General features: G+C 38.8%; 1 long non-coding RNA gene and 1 other non-coding gene across 4 annotated transcripts in view; one reads left to right on the forward strand and one right to left on the reverse strand.

The window, feature by feature from the left end:
• Nucleotides 1–23,342, reverse strand: part of LOC140613319 (uncharacterized) — a 128,103-nt gene that overhangs the window by 87,224 nt on the left and 17,537 nt on the right. The gene's annotated exons all lie outside the window — the stretch shown is intronic.
• On the forward strand, nucleotides 94–200 carry LOC140624085 (U6 spliceosomal RNA). The gene has a single exon (XR_012023622.1). It is a non-coding gene; the product is annotated as a U6 spliceosomal RNA (small nuclear RNA).

The raw sequence follows: 23,342 nt of genomic DNA on the forward strand, positions 1-23,342 counted from the left end.
ATCAAGAATGTTGACTGGAAAAAAAAAAAAACAACAAAAAACAAAACAACAACAACAAAAAAGTACCAGCAGAATTTCAAAAGTAAGGAACAGGTGCTCATTTCCACAGCACAAATAATAAAATTGAAACAACACAGAGAAGATTAGCATGACCCCTGCACAAGGATGACCTGCAAATTCATGAAATGTTCTGTGTATAGATAAAAATATAAATAAAATGAACAGCTCCATAATTTACATAGCCTCTTAATAGTGCTTTCCACCAATCTTTAGTGTCACTGTATTTATATTTGTTTTATGATTCTTTCACTAATCTCTTTGCAGTGTGGCCATATTTATATCTAAGCTTACAAGTAAATATGTTCATTATGCATTTATTTATCAGTGTTAGAGGACTATAATCATCACTTTTAGTTTATGACAATATGACCTTGCCATTTGCAAATAATGATAATGACAAGAGTTAACAGTAAGTCTCACAAAACCCCTACGAGTTAGACACTATCATTATTCCCAGTACAGTGATGAGGAGATTGAAAAAGAAGACAGAAACTTACTGAAGGCAATACTACTAGACGTAAGAGCCCAGCTGGTCTGAACCCAAAGCCTACACCAGGTAATAAACCATAAGACAGGATCAGCAAGGTTGTGACAGGCTGCCTACTTCCAATAATACCTGAAAAAGACAGACACCAAGCTGCATCTTGTAGGGCATACATACAAGCCAAGAGGCCTCTAATTTGACAGAAAGACTCATGTGGTGGTGTTTGTAAGTCGAAGAAACTACTCCTTGAGGACATCTGCTTAGAACTCTAAGTACAGAACTGGTAAAAAAAGAACCTGGTACAGAACGGAGCCCCCCGTGGAGAACACTTCTTACAATTCCGGAGAAAGAGAATGTTGTATTAGTGTGCTAGCACTCATTCTCTCCTGCTATCCCACCTTCCCTCCCAAACTTTACTCTTTAAAATTTTTTCTTAAAATATTTTATCATCATATACATTAAGTATGCAAAAGGTATAGAACATCATGTCCCATCATTCAACTTCTAACATTTTGCCCTACTAATTTTGTTTTTTTTAATTGTGTAACAGTTTAAATAGTATATAGAATATACCTGTATGACTTTCAGAATAATAAAACAAATACTTATATACTGTCCAGCAAACCTGAAAAATAAAGCATTACTCCTTAACAGCCATCTGTGTTTGCCTCTCTAATGTTGAGAGTTTGAATACAGAGTTCTAAGCTGAAATAATTTTACCTCAGAATTTTGAAGGCACTGTTCCATTCCTGTTTGGATTCCAGTGTTGCTGTTCAGACATCTAATGCCATTCTGCTTCTCTAGTCTTTGTGTGTTAAACCTGCTTTTCACCCTCTACAATCAGAGGCTCTTTGCCCCAGTGTTTTGAAATTTTACAATGATGTATCTTGTTGTGGGTTTATTTTTATCCATGTGTTGAAAACTCTCTGAGCCTTTTCAATCTGGAAATTCCTGATCTTCTGCTCTATGAAATACTATTATATTACTTTTTTGCTGTTTGTCTACACTCCCTACTTTTCCTTGAATTTTGGATATGATGGGCTGGTGTCTTAACTTTCTTTTATTTTCTCTTATTTTTTATCTCTTTGCCTTTATGCTCAACTTTTGGGAGATTTTCTTAATTCTAAATTTAGGCCCTTCTAATATCTATTATGTTTACAATTTTCAGTGGCTCCTGTGAGATAGTATATTGATCTCTCCGCCTCTGGTTCTTGGCAGAGAACTGCTTAGGAAATTGACAAGAGCACCAGGAACATCCTTTGTTCTAATGAGGTGGCTCCAAGTGGGCTCCTGGATGGGAGTTGGTCACCAGAAAAACTAAGCTATGATTATAAGCTTGACATTTTCAGCCCTACTCCCACTTTTCTAGAGATGAGAAGGAAACTAGAAATGCAGTTAATAATTGATGTTTACATGAGGAAGCCTCCATAAAATCCCAATAATATGGTGGGATATGTGTCTAGGCTGATGAATACATCCACACCAGAAGGTGACATATTGCAAAATTCCACAGGGACAGAAGCTCTTGCCCTCAAAACTGTCCCAGACCGGGATCCCTGGGTGGCGCAGCGGTTTGGTGCCTGCCTTTGGCCCAGGGCGCGATCCTGGAGACCCGGGATCGAATCCCACGTCGGGCTCCCGGTGCATGGAGCCTGCTTCTCCCTCTGCCTGTGTCTCTGCCTCTCTCTCTCTCACTGTGTGCCTATCATAAATTTAAAAAAAAAAAAAAAACTGTCCCAGACCTCCCTCTACGTTATCTCTTCGTCTGGCTCTTCATCTGTATCCTTAACCTGGGGGGGGGGGGGGGGCATGGGAACTTCCGATTTATAGCCAAATCTGAAAAAAGTTGTGGGTACCTTGGGGACCTACTATTTGTGGTTAGCAGCTGAAGTGGGGGGCAGTCCTGCGGGGCTGACCCCTTACCTGCCGAGTCTAATACTATCTCAAGGTAGATGATGTCAGAATGGAGTCAAATTGCAGGGCACCCAGCTGGTGTCATGGAAAATTATTTGGTTTGGGGAAAAATCTGTATACATCTCATGACCAGAAGAGTCAGAAATGACACAGAAGTGCTCTGTGTGAGTAGTAAAGGAGAAAGGCTTTGGAGGGAAAACCTGGGTGGTTTTTCTTATGCAGTTCCATTTTCCTGTCCTTTTAATAAAGCTTTTTATTTTTCCTTTACCTTTACAGCTGCGCGATCTTATCACTCTGAATATATAAAATAACCTTAAAAAATTTTTTCTCCTCTTCATATGGTCTGTTTTCTTGAAATGCTTTTTTCTGTTTGTTTGACGTCTTTTTGATATTCCTCAACATTGCACAGTGATCTCTGGCTGCTTGATCTCATTTAAGAATGAGGCATTCAACAGATGCTTGGAGTTCCATGTGCGTGCGTGGGGCTTACCGACCGCAAGCATACCTCAAGGTGTTTTGGGTTAAACCATTTCACTCATCAAATCCTGGTATCTGTGCCTATGGGTGCTTGTGAGAAAGCTGGAAGCTTCCCCAGGAGAGATTCTTTCTTTATCCTTCCTTGCCAGTAAAACCTGATTGCTAATGTTTCAAAGCCAGGAGGCTGGAGGAGGAACAGCGGTATCTCCATAGTCAGTATGTCAACATTTCATTTAACTGGTTCAGTTTTTATCGTGATAGTCAGCTCTGCCCTCAACTGTGCCCTGAGACCTGTAGTCCAGAAACACTGGGTACCCTCTCTGGGGAACAGACCTCCAGTGCCCTGCTGAAGGAGAAAAATGCCAACCCCCTAGCTATAGGAGTCTCTAATTCTTCAACATCGAGTCAATCCTCCTTTTTTAGCTCCACCTTTATTCCCACTTCCAAAATTATCAGATACTGCCACTGCTGAGCTGTTCGTGGGTTTTGAGGTATAGACTGGGTTACTTTTTATACTTTCTCATAATGTCATTTTAGAGTAGGAAGCTTTTCAAATTCTGGTAAATCCATCTAGTTTCAGATTCCTAGTTAGACTTCCCATTCTTTTGTTCTTGTTAACAAACCTTTATTTTTGCTCTTGATGTTCTACAGTTTGACAAGTTTAGGAATGGATTTCATTTATCTTGCTTGGAACTCTTTACATCCCTGAATGTGAAGATTTGTATCTTTTACAGTCCCAGCATATATTCAGCTACACTTAAATATATATATTTATATATTTATGTGTTATATATATTAAATATAAATATTTATATCTTCTACCAGCAGTTTTAATGTACATATCACTTTGCAGAATTCTGGAAAATTACTTTAATCATCTAGCCTACTAATTCACTCTTCAGCTGTGTTTATAAACTGCTTTTAAATTATATGTAGAGTTTCTAATTTCTAGAATTTCTATTTAGTTTTTTAAGCATATTAAACATGCTGATATCCTATTAAACATGTCATATATCCCATGACCTATAATTTCAGTATCGATGGCCTTTGATTTTTGTTGTGGTGATGATACTGTTTTCTTGTTTTTGTTTCTCCTACTCGTAGTGGATTGTTTTGTTCTAGGTTTTTGAGATTTTTCATTCTGTATTCCTGTTCCTTGGAAATTTATTTGTGAGAACTCTCTGAGACCTGGATTTAAAACACCTACATTTTGTTCTATCCATTCTACCCAGGAACACTCCCAACCTAGGACCACATTAATGGAAATGTTTAGTTTGGGCATTTTGAGCCATATACAGAGTATCAATTCTAACTCTAAACTCAGGTTGACAGCTAGCTTGAGGTTAAATATTATCAAGATTTCCTACCCTCATCCAGAGTTAATGCAAAGGGAGCCAAGTTTCTTTCTTATTTCCTTTTTTTCTTAGTTATCGCATTGGGAGATTTTTGCTGTTGTCGAGTGAGGGTCTTAAGAATTTCTATACCAGGGCAGCCCTGGTGGCTCGGCAGTTTAGCGCCACCTTCCGCCCGGGGTGTGATCCTGGAGACCTGGGATCGAGTCCCATGTCAGCCTCCCTGCATGGAGCCTGCTTCTCCCTCTGCCTGTGTCTCTGCATCTCTCTCTCTCTCTCTCTCTCTCTCTCTCTCTGTGTCTCTCATGAATAAATAAATAAATAAATCTTTTAAAAAAAAAGGAATTTATATACCAAATGGATCCTCAAGTTTATCTTTTATATATTAAGTCACTAAATCTAAAGCTGTACAGACCCTCTAGAATTCGATCATGGTCTGCCATGCACTTCTTCCCAGGGTTGAGAAAATTTACTAATGCCTTGTTCTGCAACATGGCCCTCTTCCATAGTTCACGTTTTCGTCAATCAGATCATGAGTTGTAAGGAAACCGGAAATGATCTCTAACTTTAACAGGCTTATCTCAAAAGGACACATAAAACATCTAAATACACACAAAAATACATAAAGAAGTTACATTTAAATTTAAATGTATGACTACTTATTAAGCATAAAGGAGAGAAAGATGCTGCTGACTGGTGGGAAAGGAAGCCTATGGCATGAGGTGAACATACACAGGCAACTATGGCAGTGTACCCAGCCTGGCTGTCCTCATTTACCCCTCAGCTGCACGCTGACGAAACATTCACTCCCCGTTTGGCAGCTGGAACATTTTTAGCAGCCGTGGAGTCCAGACATGCACACATTTAGCTCCTCAATGCTGCTCCTGATTGACAGTCCCTAAAATGGAAATCTCTGGAAATTTGGTCATTTAGAGTCTAATGTCCCATCAGAAAGAATTAAAAAGCAAAGTGTATTGTTCCTTTTCCCAGCCAATGTTATTCAACTGCATTCCCCTACCTTACAGCCTTAAAATTGCATGGTGCTAAGCATGGATTTTTCCACCAAATGAGAAAATCCTAACTCTAATGTTAGTTGCTTTTTCAATGACTCCCAAGCGGTAAGGAACAGAATCACCATCTTTGGAGGCATACGACTGTAGTTAGCTGCTACAGAAAACAACCTAATAGAAGAGTTGGACTTATTAGATGAAAAGGAGGCATTAATTTTTTGTTTTTCTTTTTTTTGCTTGATACAACTTAGCGGAGGAACACAAATTTGTAGGTGTGATCTCCTGGCCATGTGCCTAACACATCACATACCTGACAAAATCACCCAAATTCTCTTCCTATTCCCCTTCCCTAGCACACTTTTCTGTATCCATCTTCAATTCATGTGTGTCTGTATGTGTATAACTTGATATTGTGTACAAGTATCATTTACATGAAAACGCAAAAGGCCAACTGTAAGAAACACATGGAGAAAAGTAAGAGTTCTACTAGAAATCAAATGTAATGTAAAAAGCAGGAACCTTCAAAATATCAACATTTAAGAAGATAAAAGGAGAAGAGCATTCCATGGACATTTCATATTCTACCCTTAAGGTTGGGGGAAGGCTCTAGAAAATAGGATCTGAAATAAATGCGGTTTTCCAGCAAGTGCTTACAAAACGCTGTGACTTTATAGCATAAAAAAAAAAAAAAAAAAGCAAGAAAAAATTCTGCATTTCAGTTCTAATTAGTCACATGTCCCAAGCTTTCTTCCTTTCCCTGTATAAAATGGTGATAATTTTAATAATCCCAGAATCACTAGAGTAAACATATTTAAAATGAAAAGTATTATTATTATTACCATTAAGCTCAGTTTCCTTTGATATAAAACCAGTGAGTTTTAAACTAGTGACTTTGATGAAAATTTTGGCTACTCTACAAGAAAATCATCTACAAATGTTGGGGGTGATGTGCCAGTATAATTAAACAAAGAACTTTTGGGGATCCCTGGGTGGCGCAGCGGTTTGGCGCCTGCCTTTGGCCCAGGGCGCGATCCTGGAGACCCGGGATCGAATCCCACATCGGGCTCCCGGTGCATGGAGCCTGCTTCTCCCTCTGCCTGTGTCTCTCTCTCTGTGACTGTCATAAATAAATAAAAATTTAAAAAAAAAAAAAAAAAAACAAAAAACAAAGAACTTTTGGAGTGCCTGGGTGGCTCAATCATTTAAGCATCTGCCTTCAGCTCAGGTCATGATTTCAGAGTCTTGGGATCAAGCCCCGCATTGGGCTCCCTGGTTGGCTGGGCAGGGTAGGGCCGAGGAGGGAGGGGGGGAATTGCTTCTCTCTCTGCCCCTTCCCCCCTCCCATGTTCTTTCTCACTCACTCTCTCTCAAATAAATTTTAAAAAAATTGTTAAAAAATACAATAAAGAATAAAGATTTTTCCCCCATTTTTCAGGTAATTTTATAGGAGATGTATAGATGGAAATAAACAGTTTAATGCCTATCTAAAAATGTGATAGAACACTACAAATATTGGGTTTTGGTCTACCTCCAATTCATAGTTCAAGTAATTAATAGTCGAAATGAAAATATCTTGTATATTTCTAATTAAAGGTGATAATTGCTTAACAAATGTGTTCTGAATAATTTCTTCATTGCCAGTTCAGCACATGCAACATTCTGTATGTGTTGCTTGTGTTTGCATGCTGCTATCAGTGATGCTTGCTCCAAGGCCACAGCCAAGCATTTATTATCTCCCAGGCATGTACAGAGACTACAATCTGAAGGTCATGCATATCTGTGCAATGACAAAAAATTTTGTGATTTCATGCGTAATTTACAAGCATGAAATGGAACTTAAATGCATTATGTAATATTTTGGAAGTTTAAAATGTTGCTATTTCTGTTAGCACTTGTTATTGGGGGTGTTGTATTAAGTTTCAAAATAGCTCAGTTTGAGTTATCTTCAAGACAAACACACTTTGTCCTTCAACAATGAAAACAACCCAATGTCATTATAATTAAAGATTGCTATGTTTATAATACTTTTTATGTTAATCATGTGCTGGCCAGCTGATAGTCAACTGGCTAGTATATCAGTACAGGGATGCCAAGAACAAAATTTCATAAAGCCTTTACCTCTCAATGAAAACAATGTTTTTTTTAATCAATTAAGAATGGATGGGGGAGTAGAAATTTAAACATCAGGAATTTGTAATTCAAATAAATCTTTTTTTTTGGTAATTCAAATAAATCTTATCTTTAGTTCTTTCCTCTGAGGTATAAAATTATCATTAATAACCATTACTGTTGATACTAAGGAAGACTGCATCTTGGCAGTCGTCTTGTTTATAAACTAGATTCCAGATTCACATATCCTATGTCCAATATTCTCAACTATAACCCAAAAAGCTGTCTAAAAACGGTTAAACAAAAAACTTTTAACAGGTCAAGTTCTATGTGCCTTCCAGTGGATACAGAGGTGTGTTTTGTCAGTGGTATGCTAGAGCTGGCCCAGCCTGATTCATGAGAGCCAACTATGAGCAAGTCTTTGCAACTCCACTTTCAATGATGTCATATTAATAGTTCAAAATCAGCTATGGTAGGAGTATTTGTATCACAGAAATAGGAATACACTGTGAGTCAGGTCTTTTTACCCTGAAGAGCCAGCCATTAAACCTTTACTAGCACATCACTATTTGGGGAAGCAGGGGAGGAAAGGAAAATGGATTGTAGAAAGGCAATGGAATTTTAGTTGCTAGTCAGATTAGAATTGGAAAATATTACTCAACATGTTGTGTATTTGAAGAGTATTTTCATCTTTTGTGAGAGCAATTAGTTTTGGAAATTGGAAGCAGCCTACTAGGAATTTTAAGTTATGGGAAGTCCTGAGGAATCTAGTGTATTTATAAAAGGGATATATAATACAATCAAATGAATATCTAATCAAGTACCTTAGTTCTAGTCTGCTCCAGGTTATTCCAATTTGAAACAAAAAGAGTCTTCCCTAGAACCTCAGCCAAACTTGACAGGAAGGGTTAAAAGACTTTCAAATGTAGTGTTTAAGTTGGTGTACTCTGGAAAGTAAATGTACATACATAGGAAGGGATCGGTTTATTATGTCATTTATATAATAATTATATTATATTTGCTTTGTACAGCCAATTTAAGCCAGTTTCTACTTTAGAGCAAAGGAAACAAAGTTCTAAGATGTTTTAATTTGACCCAATTGAGTTCCACAGTGAACTTTACAAAGAAAAACTCATTGTTATTATAGCTCACCTTCGATAGGTAACTTAATGACATACAAAATATAGAACCAGCTATTTTGATTATATGAATCTATAGGGCATCCTACTTATAATTATTTACAAGTAATAAACATATGTATATTCAAATATGTGAAGCCACTATGATATCCAGATGATAAGTGGGCCTATTCTCGGAACTAACATTTTGTTATTAATCAATATGCCACATTGCCTTTCTTGGATTAGTTTTTCTCCATGTACTCTATATATCACACTATATACCTTTCTCACTGTTCTTATACTATCTATATCCATCCACTGCAATGTGGATGAAGGCAAGTGTGTTTTGTTTGTTCATGACTTTATCTCCACTGCTATGTCTATCTCTGATTGGCACATGACAGATAATGAATCTTTGCTGAATAAACTAATGAATTGATTGGTACAGTAGATCCAAGGACTGAAAGTTTTCAGGATTCTACTCGAAATTTCACAGTTACCATTAAAATCAGAAACAGAGACAAGTGGATCCCTGGGTGGCTCAGTGGTTTAGCGCCTGCATTCGGCCCAGGGCATGACCCTGGAGTCCCGGGATCGAGTCCCGCATCGGGCTCCCTGCATGGAGCCTGCTTCTCCCTCTGCTTATGTCTCTGCCTCTCTCTTTCTGTGTCTCTCATGAATAAATAAATAAAATCTTAAAAAAAAAAAAAAACAGAGAGGATGCACTAACCATTAAAATCAGAAAGAGAGACGATGCACATACAAACCTGGCATGAAAAAACGTTACTCATTTGTACCTAGTTTAATAACCATTAAAAGTGTGTTTCAGATGTTATAACCTACTATAAATAATTAAGAAAATACTTTGCTAGTAGTTTAATAAGAAATGGTAACTTCCCTCAAAGTCAAATGAGGTTGCCATTAAATAACCTGATTTTAAGGAGTAAACTCAGTCATTGCTAAAAACCCCAGAGAAGCCGCTTCTCAATAGTGCAATGAAATAAGATGGTTTTCCTTCCCCATTTTGGAGATCCACATGCTTAATAAGAATTGCTTTTAAAATATATTTTTTATTTTTTATGTATTTTTTTTTAAGATTTTTATTTATTTATTCATGAAAGAGACAGAGAGAGAGACAGACACAGGCAGAGGGAGAGGCAGGCTCCCTGCAGGGAGCCTGATGCAGGACTCAATCAGGAATCTCCAGGATCACAACCTGCAGATGCTCAACTGCTTAGCCACCCAGGTGTCCCTTAAAATATATATATTATTATTTGTTATATTATATATATATTACATATATATTATTATTTGTTTACATATGTATATTTAAGATTTTATTTATTTGTTCAGAGAGAGAGAGAGAGAGAGAGGCAGAGACACAGGCAGAGGGAGAAGCAGGCTCCATGCAGGGAGCCTGACGTGTGACTCGATCCCAGGCCTCCAGGATCACACCCCAGGCTGCAGGCGGCGCTAAACCGCTGCACCACAGGAGCTGACCTAAAATACATTTTTTAAAGGTTTCATTTATTATTTACTTGAGAGAAAGAGGAAATCATTTTTATTTCCATTTATTTATTTTAAAGATTTATTTATTTTCAAGAGAGAGAAAGAGAGGAAGAGGGAGACCTGGGGGATGGGGAGAGGGGGAGAGAGAGAGAATCTCAATCAGACTCCCTGCTGAGCACAAAGCCCAATGTGGGGCTCAATTCCAGGACCCTGAGATCATGACCTCAGCCAAGATCATTACTTGAGACGAAATCAGGAGTCTGATGCCCTACTGACTGAGCCACCCAGGCAACCCAAGAAATCATCATAGATCCACTATAGAAACAAGAGAAAAATCAGTACCTATTTAACAGATATGGGTTGGACAGTAGGAACAGCCAACTCAGATGAATTCAATTATCCAGATTTACAGTATATGGTTTTAAAAACCATTAAAAAATAATCTGGGTTTTTCATTTGGCTTCGATTATATAAAGACAGTAGTAGTAACTAACACTATACTTCTCTTTTTCATATTTTTTAAAAATTGAGTTATCGGGGAAGGGGCAGGAAATTAGTGAATTATTAACAAAAAGTCTTTGATAGTCTGATAGTGAGTTCCTTGGAGGGCAATGGCTTTGTCATCCATAACATCTAGCATGAATCTGAGATCATAATCAGTTCTCAATAAATATTTATGGAATGAACATTGCATAACTGATTTAATAAATGAAACATCTTTGCAACTAAGGCTACAAGCTTTGAATTCAGAGTTAGACCAGATATTTTGGTCCCTCAAATTCATTTTCTTCCTTGATTTCACTTTATTCTTTGTTAGCTCTGAGAGAAGTTCAGAATCTTGAACCAACAAAGGAAATAGAAATGTACAAAATGGTATTTTTAATACATGAGTCCATGTGACCTATAAGAAGAGTCCAAACTCAATTGGCTGAAAAGTTTTCTGTGGGCAAAGCATTTTCCCAAGGTCAGAAGAGTTCAAAGAACACAGCAAACTTTCAGGAACATGCCAGTGAATTTTGTAAAAGTTGTTTTTGTGTGTGTGCAAAGACACAAGGTTTGGCTGGTCATTCTGGTCTCCAGATGGTCACAGGATGCAGCCAGTAATGACCATGGAACATCCTGAAACAGATTATTAGTTTAATCGAGCAACATAGTCTCATTTGTCTGCTAGTAAGAGAGAATTTGTTTAAAATGTTGGACTGTTCTCTATCATCCCTATTACCATCCCAGACTGAGTGACTATTGTTTTTCAGCTGAATTACTGTAGTGACTTTCTAACTAGTTTCCTCTTTAATAATCCTGCTTGCCTAAAATCTATTTACACTGAAGCCTTACAGATAGATCATTTTAAGACCTAATTTGGATCTTGCCACTTCCAGCCTTAGATAAATTCTTGGCTTTCTGTGGTAGTTAGGATACAATGTAAACATTTTTACTATAGCCAATGTCCTGCCTGATTAAGACTTTAACTTCTTCATGGTGCCTGGGTGGCTCAGCTGGTTAAGCAACTGCCTTCAGCTCAGGTCATGATCCCGGGGACCCTGGGGACTCTGGGATCGAGCCCTACATTGGGCTTTCTGCTCAGCAGGGGTCCTGCTTCTCCCTCTCCCTCTGCTGCTCCTTCTGCTTGTGTTCTCTCTCTCTCTCTCTCTCTCAAATAATAAAATATTTTAAAAAGACTTTTTCAATTGTCTTTTATGCCATTGCCCCTCTAACTTACTGCTCCAGCCACACTGAGCCCTTGTGGTCACTCAAAAGCCCCACATTCCTTTATCTTAGGGCTTTCTTCCCCCGTGCTCTTCCCTCTTCCTGCAACATGCTTCTCCTTCACAATGCAGTACTACACATACTATCCTAGATATCTCTTTAAGGGTTAGGAGGCAGCCGTCAGTGGTTACTTTTTCTAGGCCAGGCTGGTAATGCTTCCTGACAGAGGCAATTCTCAAATTTGAAGATGGGTGATTATTCCTAGGCAGACAAGACAGCAGTGTAATCTCAACAGAGGGAAGACAACAGATTAAAAAAAGAAAGAGAGTGAGAGGCAAGAAACCATTTGGCATAGAAACAGCAGTGATATTTATTAAAATAAGGTGAAGAGACTGAGGATGAAGTTTTGGGAGAAAGGATATCTGCTTATGACATTTTGAGCTTGAGTGAGCTGGGGCTGCAAGATGGAGATAGTGAAGAGGCAACCGCTATGTGGTGAAGAATATAGGCTACATATATAAAAGGCAGGGAAGGATATACAGATCTAGGGAGTTCTGCACACATACTGTCTCCTAGGAAAATACTGTAGAGTAATAAAAAAACAAAAGAAATGCCAACATTTAAATAGGAGGCACTCGTAAAGAAGATAAAGGAGTGGTCACAGAAATGTTCTGGCAACAAGGGAACGTGACAGTGAAGAAGGAAGTGTTCACAGCAGAAACATAACAGCTAATTTTGGTAAGGTGAGAACTCAAAGGACCAAGGGATTTGGAAACAGGAAAAGTCTTTGATGAGTTTTACCAGAGACATGCGAGAAACTGAGCTAAAAGGAAAGAAGCCAGACTGAAGAGAAAATGGGACATAAAGAAAAGCAAGCAGATTGATGCCCATTCTTTTCTGGAACGACGGCAGAGGTAGAGAAACAGGGTAGCCTGCTATGAAGGGAGGGTGGAGTTGGGGAAAGGTATTTCATTTATATTTTTTACAGTAGTGAGATAAAATCTGTTTTGTAGGGGGAAGAAGGATGATACTGAAGTGTAGGGTTTTTTTTAAGGACACAATCCATAAAACAAATTATTACCAGGGGGAATAAGGGACCTACTTCTGAACCAAAAAAAGTAACTTTCAGTGAAGAGGCAAAGTCTTGAGATAAGAAAAATGAGTCATCAGCTGGTTAAACATCTGTTTACTCCAATTCTCTGGGAGACATGGTCACTGCTGAGAGGCCAGAAGATATGAAAACTTAATCTTAAGTCACTCTACTGATATATCTTATGGTGCAAAACCATAGTGGTTTCATATGTCAAGGGTTCCTAGTTAGGACTTGCTCCACACATAAAATACTCAAGGCTGTGGCATTTCTGCAGTTATGTGCACATGGCCTGGTCTAGGCTCTCCTGGACCAGAAATAAGGGTGCAAGACTAGAGGAGGAGGCTTGAAAGTCAAGCATGTGAAAGCAGCTGGGACAGCAGGTGAGATCCTCTCCATGATAGATGGATTCTTCTCTGACGTCGGCCTTGACACTGCCTTCTCTCTGCCATTGGAGTGCATTTTAGGAATCACTAGAATTCTGGGTGCTACCTGGTAATGCTTGACTGTACCTCAACTGAGAGGTTTGAATTCTTAAACATTTTCAAATAACTGTTTAATTTTGAAAAGATGAGAACTTTTAGTGGAGGGGTGATATACAGAATTTAATATCATTAAACAGCCATGCAACCCCTATAGTTCTCACTGGGAAACAACAGGTTTTAAAAAATATATACCTTGGGGATCCCTGGGTGGCGCAGCGGTTTAGCGCCTGCCTTTGGCCCAGGGCGTGATCCTGGAGACCCGGGATCGAATCCCACGTCGGGCTCCTGGTGCATGGAGCCTGCTTCTCCCTCTGCCTATGTCTCTGCCTCTCTCTCTCTCTCTCTCTGTGACTATCATAAATAAATAAAAAATTTAATATATATATATATATATATATATATATATACCCAATATATTTAGCATACATTTGATATACACATTTGGTTTAAATTAATAGATTATAACTGTACAGGGGCATCTGGGTGGCTCAGTGGTTGAATGTCTGCCTTTGGCTCAGGTTGTGATCCCAGGGTCCTAGGATCAAGTCCTGCATCAGGCTCCTGGCAGGGAGCCTGTTTCTCCCTCTGCCTATGTCTCTGCCTCTCTGTGTATCTCTCATGAATAAATAAAATCTTTTTGAAAAAATTACAGCTGTACATGATTCCTTACCTGATGTATCTGTAAACTTATATGTTTATCTCCTAAGTACTCAAACTTTCTTCAGTGTAACAGAACTTCTTAAATCTCACTTTTTCTTATTTTGCCTTTTTTCCTCTTGCTTCTTTCTGCCTTTGCCTGTATTATCCAGCTGAGTTAACAGTGTTCTGGACACAAAGTAAGCACTGGATAAATATGTGCTGATTGACTGACCCAAATCCCAAAGCAAGATGCTTCAGTCATGGGGTCAAATCAGGAAAATGACGTTGCCAATTTAAACCTGTCTTCCTGGTAGCTTGAAGCCACCCACTCTTGGCTAAACTGTGTGTGTGAGCAAAATGCCTTGCAGCATTGCTCACAGCAGCTGTGCTATCACTGCTAGGAGTGTAGGCGGGAGAATTTACTAAAGTTCAGAAGTCTCTAGCAGTGGTTTTGTCTCCAGCTGCTAATCTTAATTATACTGTCAACCTAAAGGCATCATAGGCGCATGCCATTTCTTTTCTTTACAGTAGCTTCATCACAGAAACAAAAATTCCTGGGATGAGGCCAATGGGTTAAAGCTATGACAACAGGATAAGTTGGTCAAGGCAACTATATTTAAACATCTATTTTTTTATAGTCCATTAAGTAGAATTTTTTAGGTGTTTCTATCATAAATAGTAAGCTGAGGGCTTTCCCTTTCTATGTATTTCTGGCAAAGTCATGGTATGTGTTACTTAGCAGTATTGAATATTTAACAAATTGTTTAAACTTAAATGTTATCGATTCTTCCTAGAAAGCTATTATTTCATTTCGTGCATAGTTTTTAAAACTTTGCCTGTGTTTCATGTGCAAACTTTAAACTTTTTTTTTTCAAACTGCACATGGCTTTTTAAAACCAATGTTTAGAAAACTAGAATTTTAAAAAAGAATGTGTCTAGAACACAATGGTACACAAGACATACTAGATTCTTGCCCACATAGAGTTCATCTATCAGTGGGGAAGATTTTTTTTCTGAGCAGGGAGCCCAATGTGGGGCTCCATCCCAGAATCCTGGGATCATGACCTGAGCTGAAGGCTCAGCTCAGAAGCTGAGCCACCCAGGTGCCCCACAGGGAAGATATTTAAGAAAAACAAGTAAAATGACAAATATATAATTTTAGGCGGGGATAAGCATTACAAAGAAGAAAACTGTGTGAGGACAGAGTGATGGGGCAGGAGTGGGAGGTGCCAAGGGGGTGTCAGAGATCAAAATGAAGCAAAGGGCTGAGCCATGAAAAGGCCTGGGGAAGCCGACTCAACCAGAGGGAAAGCAGGTGCGCAGTCCCTGAAATGGGAATGCACAGTGCACGATGTGTTTCCAGAACACCGAGAAGAGCCAGGGTACTTGGTGCTAAGTAAATGTGGGAGAAGCTGCTGGCAGGCAAGTTAGGATAATGTTGGATCTTTTAAGTACTAGTGAGAATTCTGGATTTCATTCTACATGTTTAAGTGGGGAGTTGAATTAGTCAGCTCTGGCTTCCTTAGCAAAATACTATATAGACTGTGTGGCTTTAACAACAGAAATGCAGCATCTCAGTTCTGAGGCTAGAAGTTTGAAGTCAGGGTGCCAATGTGGCCAGTTTCTGGTGAGGATTCTCCTCCTGGCTTGCAGCCAGTCACCTTCTCACTACATCGTCACAGAGCATTTCATCAATTTGTGCTTGCAAAGGGGAAAGAGCAAGAGAGCCTGTGCAAGGGCAAGCAAGTTCTGGTATCTTTTTCCAGCTTTTAGAATATAACTGACATATGGTACTGTGTGAGTTTTTAAGGTATACAACATAATTTGATATACTTATATACTGCAAAATTATTACCAAAATAGGGTTAATTAACACCTCCATTAGTTCATATAATTACCATTTGTATGTGTGTGATGAGAACATTTAAGATCTACCCTCATAGTAATTTTCAAATACATAATAGTGTTGTTAACTATAGCCTCTATGCTATACATTAGGTCCCCAGAGTTTACTTATCTTCTAATTAGTAGCTTGTACCCTTTGACTGACATCTTCCCTTTTTTTCAGACCCCCCAGCCCCTGACAACTACCATTCTACTCTTTCTATCCATTCAGCTTTTTTTAGATTCCACATATTAATGAGATCATACAATATTTGTCTTTGTCTGGCTTATCTCACTTAGCATGGTGCCCTCAAGGTCCATCCATGCTGCTGCAAATGTCAGGATTTCCTTCCTTCTCATGGCTGAATAATATTTCAAAGTGCATGTGTCTCTGTGTATGTGTGCATGTGCACATACACATACCACATCTTCTTTGTCCAATCATCCATAGACAGACACTTATATAAGACACTATCTTCTCTCCATTGAGTATTCTTGGTTCTCCTGTAAAATATTTGTTGACTATATATGCAAGGGTTTATTTCTGAGTTCTTGATCCTGATACATTGGTCTATGCATCTGTTTTTTGGATAGTACTGTATTGTTTTATTATAGCTTTCTAGTATACTTTGGAATGAGAAAGTATGATGCCTCTAGCTTTGTTCTTTCTCAGGATTGCTTTGGCTTTTTGGGGTCTTTTGTGGTTTCATAGGGATTTTAGAATTTTCCATTTCTGTGAAAAATGCCATTGAAATTTTGACAGGGATTGCATTAAATCTATAGACGGCTTCAGGTAGTATGGACACTTTCACAATAACCAATCCATGAACACAGGATAGCCTTCCATTTGTTTGTGTCCTCTTCAATTTCTTTTATTAGAGTCTTAAGGGTTTTTAGTGTACAGATCCTTCACCCCGTAGGTTAAACTTTTCCCTAATTATTTTATTATTTTTGATGCTATTTTAAATGGAATCATTTTATTTCTTTTCCAGGCATTTTGTTGTTAATGGTATCTCTTTTTATAAAAATACTAATCACATCAGATCATGGCCCTATCCTTAGGACTTCATTTAACCTTAAGTACTACTCAGAGGCCCATCTTCAAATATAGCCATACAAGATTTTAAAACTTCAACACAAATTTTGGTGGGGGGAGGGGGGAGGGTCACATTCAGTTCATAAGAGAAATTATATGGTCTCACTTAAATTTTTTAAACATCACTGTGGCTGCTGTGTGCTGAATAGACCATATGGGGAAAGAGTGAAAACAGAGAAATTAGTTGTAAGTCTAAGGCAGTGGTCCAGATAAGAGAAGATAAAGGCCCTGATGAAGGGGAAATTAGGGTGATATGTGGATTCAGATCAAATTTTGAAAGCAAAGCTGTAGGAAGAACTTGCTGGATGTGGGTCTATAAATGATGAGAGAAAGTAAGGAAGAAAAGAGCATGATGTTAGGTCTGAGCAAACAGGGAGGCTGAAGCATCATAAACTAATGAAGATAGGACTCAGGGAGGAAAGGTGGAAAAATCAAGAATTATATTTTGGACATGTTAAGAGTCAGATACCTATCAGACAGCTAGCTATTTGGTGCTTTGGAGTAAACAATTCTATGAATATTCAATTTGAGGAATGTTGATTGATAACCACCTTTCATAAAAGCATCTATTTCAAGGTTACTTACTACTTAGTTATAAACACGTGAAATAATACTACTGAATTAGACAATACAGTAGTATATAGGGTAAGTCACAGAATCACTGGGAGAGCTGAAGAACCAAAAGTTAGCCTAAGAAACCAAGGAAATCTTCCCAAAACACCCAAACCAGAACTAGCTCTGAGAAAAAAAAAAAACAAAAAAAACACTAAATACATTCTAGGATGATATTGTCCCCAGCTAGGCTTGAACCACCATCATTTAAGTTTCCATACTGTCTGGAGACCCGCAAGCCTCCCGGTGGCCCATTGATTATATTGGACTCCTTCTTTAATGGAGAGTGCAATTACTTGGGGATAATGATTATTATTATTATTATTATTATTAATTGATTATTCTGTATTTGTATTTGCCCACCATATTTCTGCCAGAATTACACTCATATTCTCTATATGAAGTATTACACAATGCAACTTTTTTAAGATTTACTTATTTATTTAAGAGAGAGAGAGAGAGAGAGAGCACGCAGGATGGGAGAGGCAGAAGGAGAGGGAGAGTCCCAAGCAGACTCTGCACTGAGCATATAGCCTAAGGTGGGGCTCAATCTCACAACCCTATGATCATGACCTCAGCCGAGACTACGAGTCAGATGCTTAACTGACTGCACCATCCAGGCACCCCAACACAACATAACTTCTGGTCAAGAAATTTTTTTATGGTGAAGAAAATGGATTCATGTTTATGGAATCACTGGCTTTACCATATATTTCCATTATCCAGTGGCATCTGACCTTACAAAATTTTTGAATGTCAGTTTGGAGACAACACTCCATGAAGATGGGGTGCTAATCTAAGATATGGTATGTGCTCTGAACCATCACAGTTCTGAAACCATTTATGGTACTGAAAATTCCACAGCCAGAATGTGTGAATCTAGTAAGCAAAGGGCAGAACTGGGAGTAATACCTCAAACAAATTCAACTATGCCTCACTCACAAAAATTCTGCATCCTAATCCAGTTCTTTTAGGCTTCACTGCTATAGGGGGCTCTCAGTAGGCAAGGGAGGGGTACTTCCACAGGGCATCAAGTGAAGACTAGTTTAATTGAATTGGAAGTTGAGATGGCCACTTCTACATTTTCGATTCTGAAACCACAGATAAATAGTCAAAAAGAGGATTATGGTATGACAGGAATGATTGATGCTAGCTGTAATGGGAAATAGTGTTCTTATTACACAATGAGATTAAAAAAAAGAAGTGTTAATGGAAATCCAATGGTCTCCTGAGGTACTCTTAATACTGCCATTTCCAATGTTAAAGGTTGAAGGAAATCCAAAACAACACAATATAGGAAATATGGGCAAGGGGTCAGCTTTCTCAGGGATAAAGGTATAGACAACCCTTGGCTGAGGATAAAAGAAAGGTGAAATTAATGGAGGAGGCAAGTCAAACAACACAAATATAGCACAAAGATGAGTTGCAAAAATATGAACTGTAGCATCTATCCATATTTTCTTTCCATGTATATTTATATATTCTATCAAGTTTTCCTATATTTTCCTCTATTTCTCCAATGATTTATATAGGGTATTTTAGTAGTGGTTAACTTTTAAATATTAGTGCATAGTTCATAGAATATTGAGACAAGACCATGGAACAACTCCAGAATTGGACATCTTCCAGAAAGCCTGGATTGCAATCTGGAAAAGACTTCAGCTCATTCCCTTTATATGGGGAAGAATAGTTACTTTACATTAAGAGCAAGTGTTATTTGTCTGGAACTTTAAGTATGAAGAGAAGCTTGTAAGTTGATGTTGATCTGCCAAAGGCTTGGCTTATAGTGGACATCTGTGATTCATTCTGGCTACATAGCAATCAAGCCCCTTTCTATATTTGGGAATTCTCCACTTAGAAGTCTTAATGTGGGGCAGAGAGCCTATTGTTATAGAGACTGAGAACACTAGGTACTTAGCAGCTTGCCTTGAAGACAGAACAATTTCATCAGACTTATGTTCAGAGCTAAACTTTTGACCGAGGAGTTAGTGATGCAAGAAACCAAGAACAGGAGTCGTGTGTGTATGTGTGTGTGTGTGTGTGTGTGTGTGTGAGAGAGAGAGAGACAGAGACAGACAGACCAACCGACCAACTGCCCAAGACAGTGACAGCAATTAGTTCCTTGTGAAAACCAAGGCTGACTTAGTTTGGAGCTTTTCCTTTGGATTCTTAGCCTGAAATTGTACTCTTCAGCCCTCCCAGTATGTTTGTAAACTATCCAATATCCTTGTATAAAAACTCCTTTTCTGTTTAACTCTAGCTAGAATTGTTAGAAATCAAGAACCCCACCTAATACACCAATATTTTGCCAATGTTGTGAATCCTTTTTTAAAAAATACTTTTTGGGGCACCTGGGTGGCTCAGTTGGTTAAGCCTCTGCCTTCGGCTCAGGTCATGTTCCCGAGATCCTGGGATTGAGCTCCATGTCTGGCTCTCTGCTCAGATGAAAGCCTGCTTCTCCCTCTCCCTCTGCTTCTCCTCCTTGCTCACGTGAGTGCGCGCTCTCGCTCTCTCTCTCTCATAAAAAAAGAAAATCTTTAAAAATTAAATAAATAAAACACTGAAAATAACATACGCCTTCATCGATAATTTTAGGAGCACCAGGCTGACAATCATCAAGTTGAGATAAAGTATATACTGTAGAACAAAACCTCTGATTTCAATAAAAGGTTCAACAAAGGGAATATAGTCAATGGTATTGTAACAGTGTTGTATGGTGACAGATGGCAGCTACACTTGTGGGGAGCATAGCATAAGGTACAGACTTACCAAGTCTCTGTGTTGTACACCTGAAACTAATGTAACATTATGTGTCAACTACCATTTAAAAAGCCCCATCGATTCAAATGAAATAGGAAAAACAACTATCTAAATCAATGTAAAATAGGGCAGCCCAGGTGGCTCAGCGGTATAACGCCTGCCTTCAGCTCAGGGCGTGATCCTGGAGTCCCAGGATCGAGTCCCACATCAGGCTCCCTGCGTGGAGCCTCCTTCTCCCTCTGCCTATGTCTCTGCCTCTCTCTGTGTCTCTCATAAATAAATAAAATCTTTAAATAATAATAATAATAAATACATGTAAAATACAGTTTTTAAAGCAATGAAGTTTTATAATTTCCAAGCATGTATAGTAAGTAACTATATCTAAGCCAACAAAGCAGTACTAGAAATGCTATTAAGAAAAAAAAACCTACTAGAAATTACTAGAAATTTGCCAAGCTAGATTTATGGAGTACCTGATTATACACTCAAGTTTTGCTGGAACAGATCTACATCATTCAGGATTCTTTGTTTCAAATAACAGAAACTCAATTCAACTGGCTTAAATTTTAAAAAGGGAATGTGTTGGCACACAAGATTGAAAGATCCAGTTAGTCTGGCTTTAGGCATTGCTAGATGTAGGGGCCCAAAAAGCACCAAGACCCAATCTACATCTCTCCATTAAAAAAAAAAAAAAAAAAAAAAAAAAAAATATATATATATATATATATATTTTTTTTTTTTTTTTTATTTGAGACCGAGAGTGTGAGAGAGAGAGAATACAAGTGGGGTGAGGGGCAAAGGGAGAAACAGACTCCCTGCTGAGCAGGAAGTCCAATGCAGGGCTTGATCCAGGACTCCAGAATCACAACCAAGCCAAAAGCAAACGCTTAATAGACTGAGCCACCCAGGCACCCTACCTTTCTCCATTCTTGGCTATACTTTCCTCTGTACTGGTTCTATTCTCAGGCAAGCCCTCCCCTACTGCTAGCAAGACAGCTGCCAGAATTTCTGGGCCTACACCATGTCTTTCAGCAATCCTGTCAAAAAAAGAATTGTACCCACCAGTTTCTAAAAAACTATTAGGACTGGGGGCCCCTGAATGGCTCAGTCGGGTAAGTGTCTGACTCTTGATCTCGGCTCAGTCCTTAATCTCAGGGTCAAGAGTGCAAACCCTGCATTGGGCTCCATGCTGCGTGTAGTCTACTTTAAAAAACAAAACAAGAGCAAACAAACAAAAACCCTGTGAGGACTGATTCAGATTTGCCTAGCATGACCCATGTGCCATTCTTGGCCAAGAATATGAAAGACACTGAATATCTCTATCAGAACTACATTCTCACCGCTAGAGCCTGAGTATGACTTCAAACCCCAGAGAAGTGGAAAAGAGTAGGCTCAACAAAGAACACTGGCAGACTGTTAACAAAATGAGGAGTGGGGAGCTGGCCAGAAAGAAATAACAGCCATTTTTCCAGAAGACCTTGAATTCTCAGCACCACGTGGAGGAACATCAAGCTCCTCGTAGACACCACTGACTTACCCAATTTTGACTTGCACACTGCTTGTGTCAGTATGTTTTCTTTCTCATTTGGCAATGCATTCTTTGCCAGGAAGTGTTAAAATTCTTCCTTGATTTAAAATTTGCTTCCTTGCATTTTAAAAACATGAATCTGTCTATGTTCTGCTCTCTGGAGTACAACATTTGCCCCTTCCTACTTAAAAATGATGCTCTTTCAAGTATTTGAGGTCGGATATCATGCAAAGCATGCCTTCCATCCAGGATTCTGGTTTCCTCAGCCATTTGTCAAATGACACATTTTCCATGACCTTCACTGTCTTGGACGCTTCCTCAAGACATTTTCTCACTTATCTTTGTTTTTTGTTTTTTCTTTACTAGGGTATCATAAAAATATGTTTCTATAAAAGAATGTTGGGGGGGTAGTAAATAAAATATGATTGTACCATGTAATATAGCCTATCATTTTGTTAACTGTGACAATTTTTTTTTTTTTAGATTTGTTTATTCGTTTTAGAGAGAGAGAGAGAATGGGGGTAGGGGCAGAGGGAGAGGGAGAGAAGCAAATTCCCCACTGAGCAAGGAGCCCGACATGAGGTTTGATCCCATGACCCCAAGATCACAACTCAAGACAAAACCAAGAGTCAGATGCTTAACCAACTGAGCCACCTGGGCGCCCCAACCATGACCCTTCTTTCTTTAAGCGGTCCAATTTGGTCAGAATACCAATCCTTGGATAGGGAGGTAATTGGATGCAGTAAGCCACTTTATACTTTTTCCTGTATAGAGTGACCACAGACTGCACTGCCTAGGATAGTCCCAAATTATATGCCTTTTGGGCTAGTGTAATTATTAATGGTGTCCCTTTCAAAATCTCATTTGGCCACCCTTCTCTTAAACTTCTCTTGAACTGTGGTACAGGTATACTAAGCTGTGAACTACTTGAGAGACTGTTTTATTTCACTTTGTATTCTGAGAACGTTACTCAGTTCTAAGGACATAGCAGATACTTAATACACACTTACTGAATAAGGGGATGAATAAATCTTGTCATTTTGTTTTAAGCTTAAGCACAAAACTTTGCATTTGTTATTAAAAAGTACACCTATAGGGGCACCTGGGTGACTCAGTCCGTCAAGCATCTGCCTTCAGCTCAGGTGGTGATCCCAGAGTCCGGGTATCAAGCCCTACATTGGGCTCTCTCTCAGTGGGGAGCCTGCTTCTCCCTCTCCCTCTGCCTGCCACCCCCCCACCCCCGCTTCTGCTTGCTCACTGTCAAATAAATAAATAAATAAAATCTTTTTTAAAAAGTTTTTTTTTTAATAGACTTTTTTTTTTTTTTTTAAGGTATACCTATAACTGGCAGTAACGTTTAAGTGCTTAAAATAGCTCTCTATGGGGCACTTGGGTGGCTCGGTCCGTTAAGTGTAGGACTCTTGACTTCAGCTCATGATCTCAGAGCCGTAAGATCGAGTCCCACGTAGGGATCTGTGCTGGGTGTGGAGCCTGCTTGAGATTCT

This window comes from Canis lupus, chromosome 2, assembly GCF_048164855.1.
Source record: "Canis lupus baileyi chromosome 2, mCanLup2.hap1, whole genome shotgun sequence".
Lineage (NCBI taxonomy): Eukaryota > Metazoa > Chordata > Mammalia > Carnivora > Canidae > Canis > Canis lupus.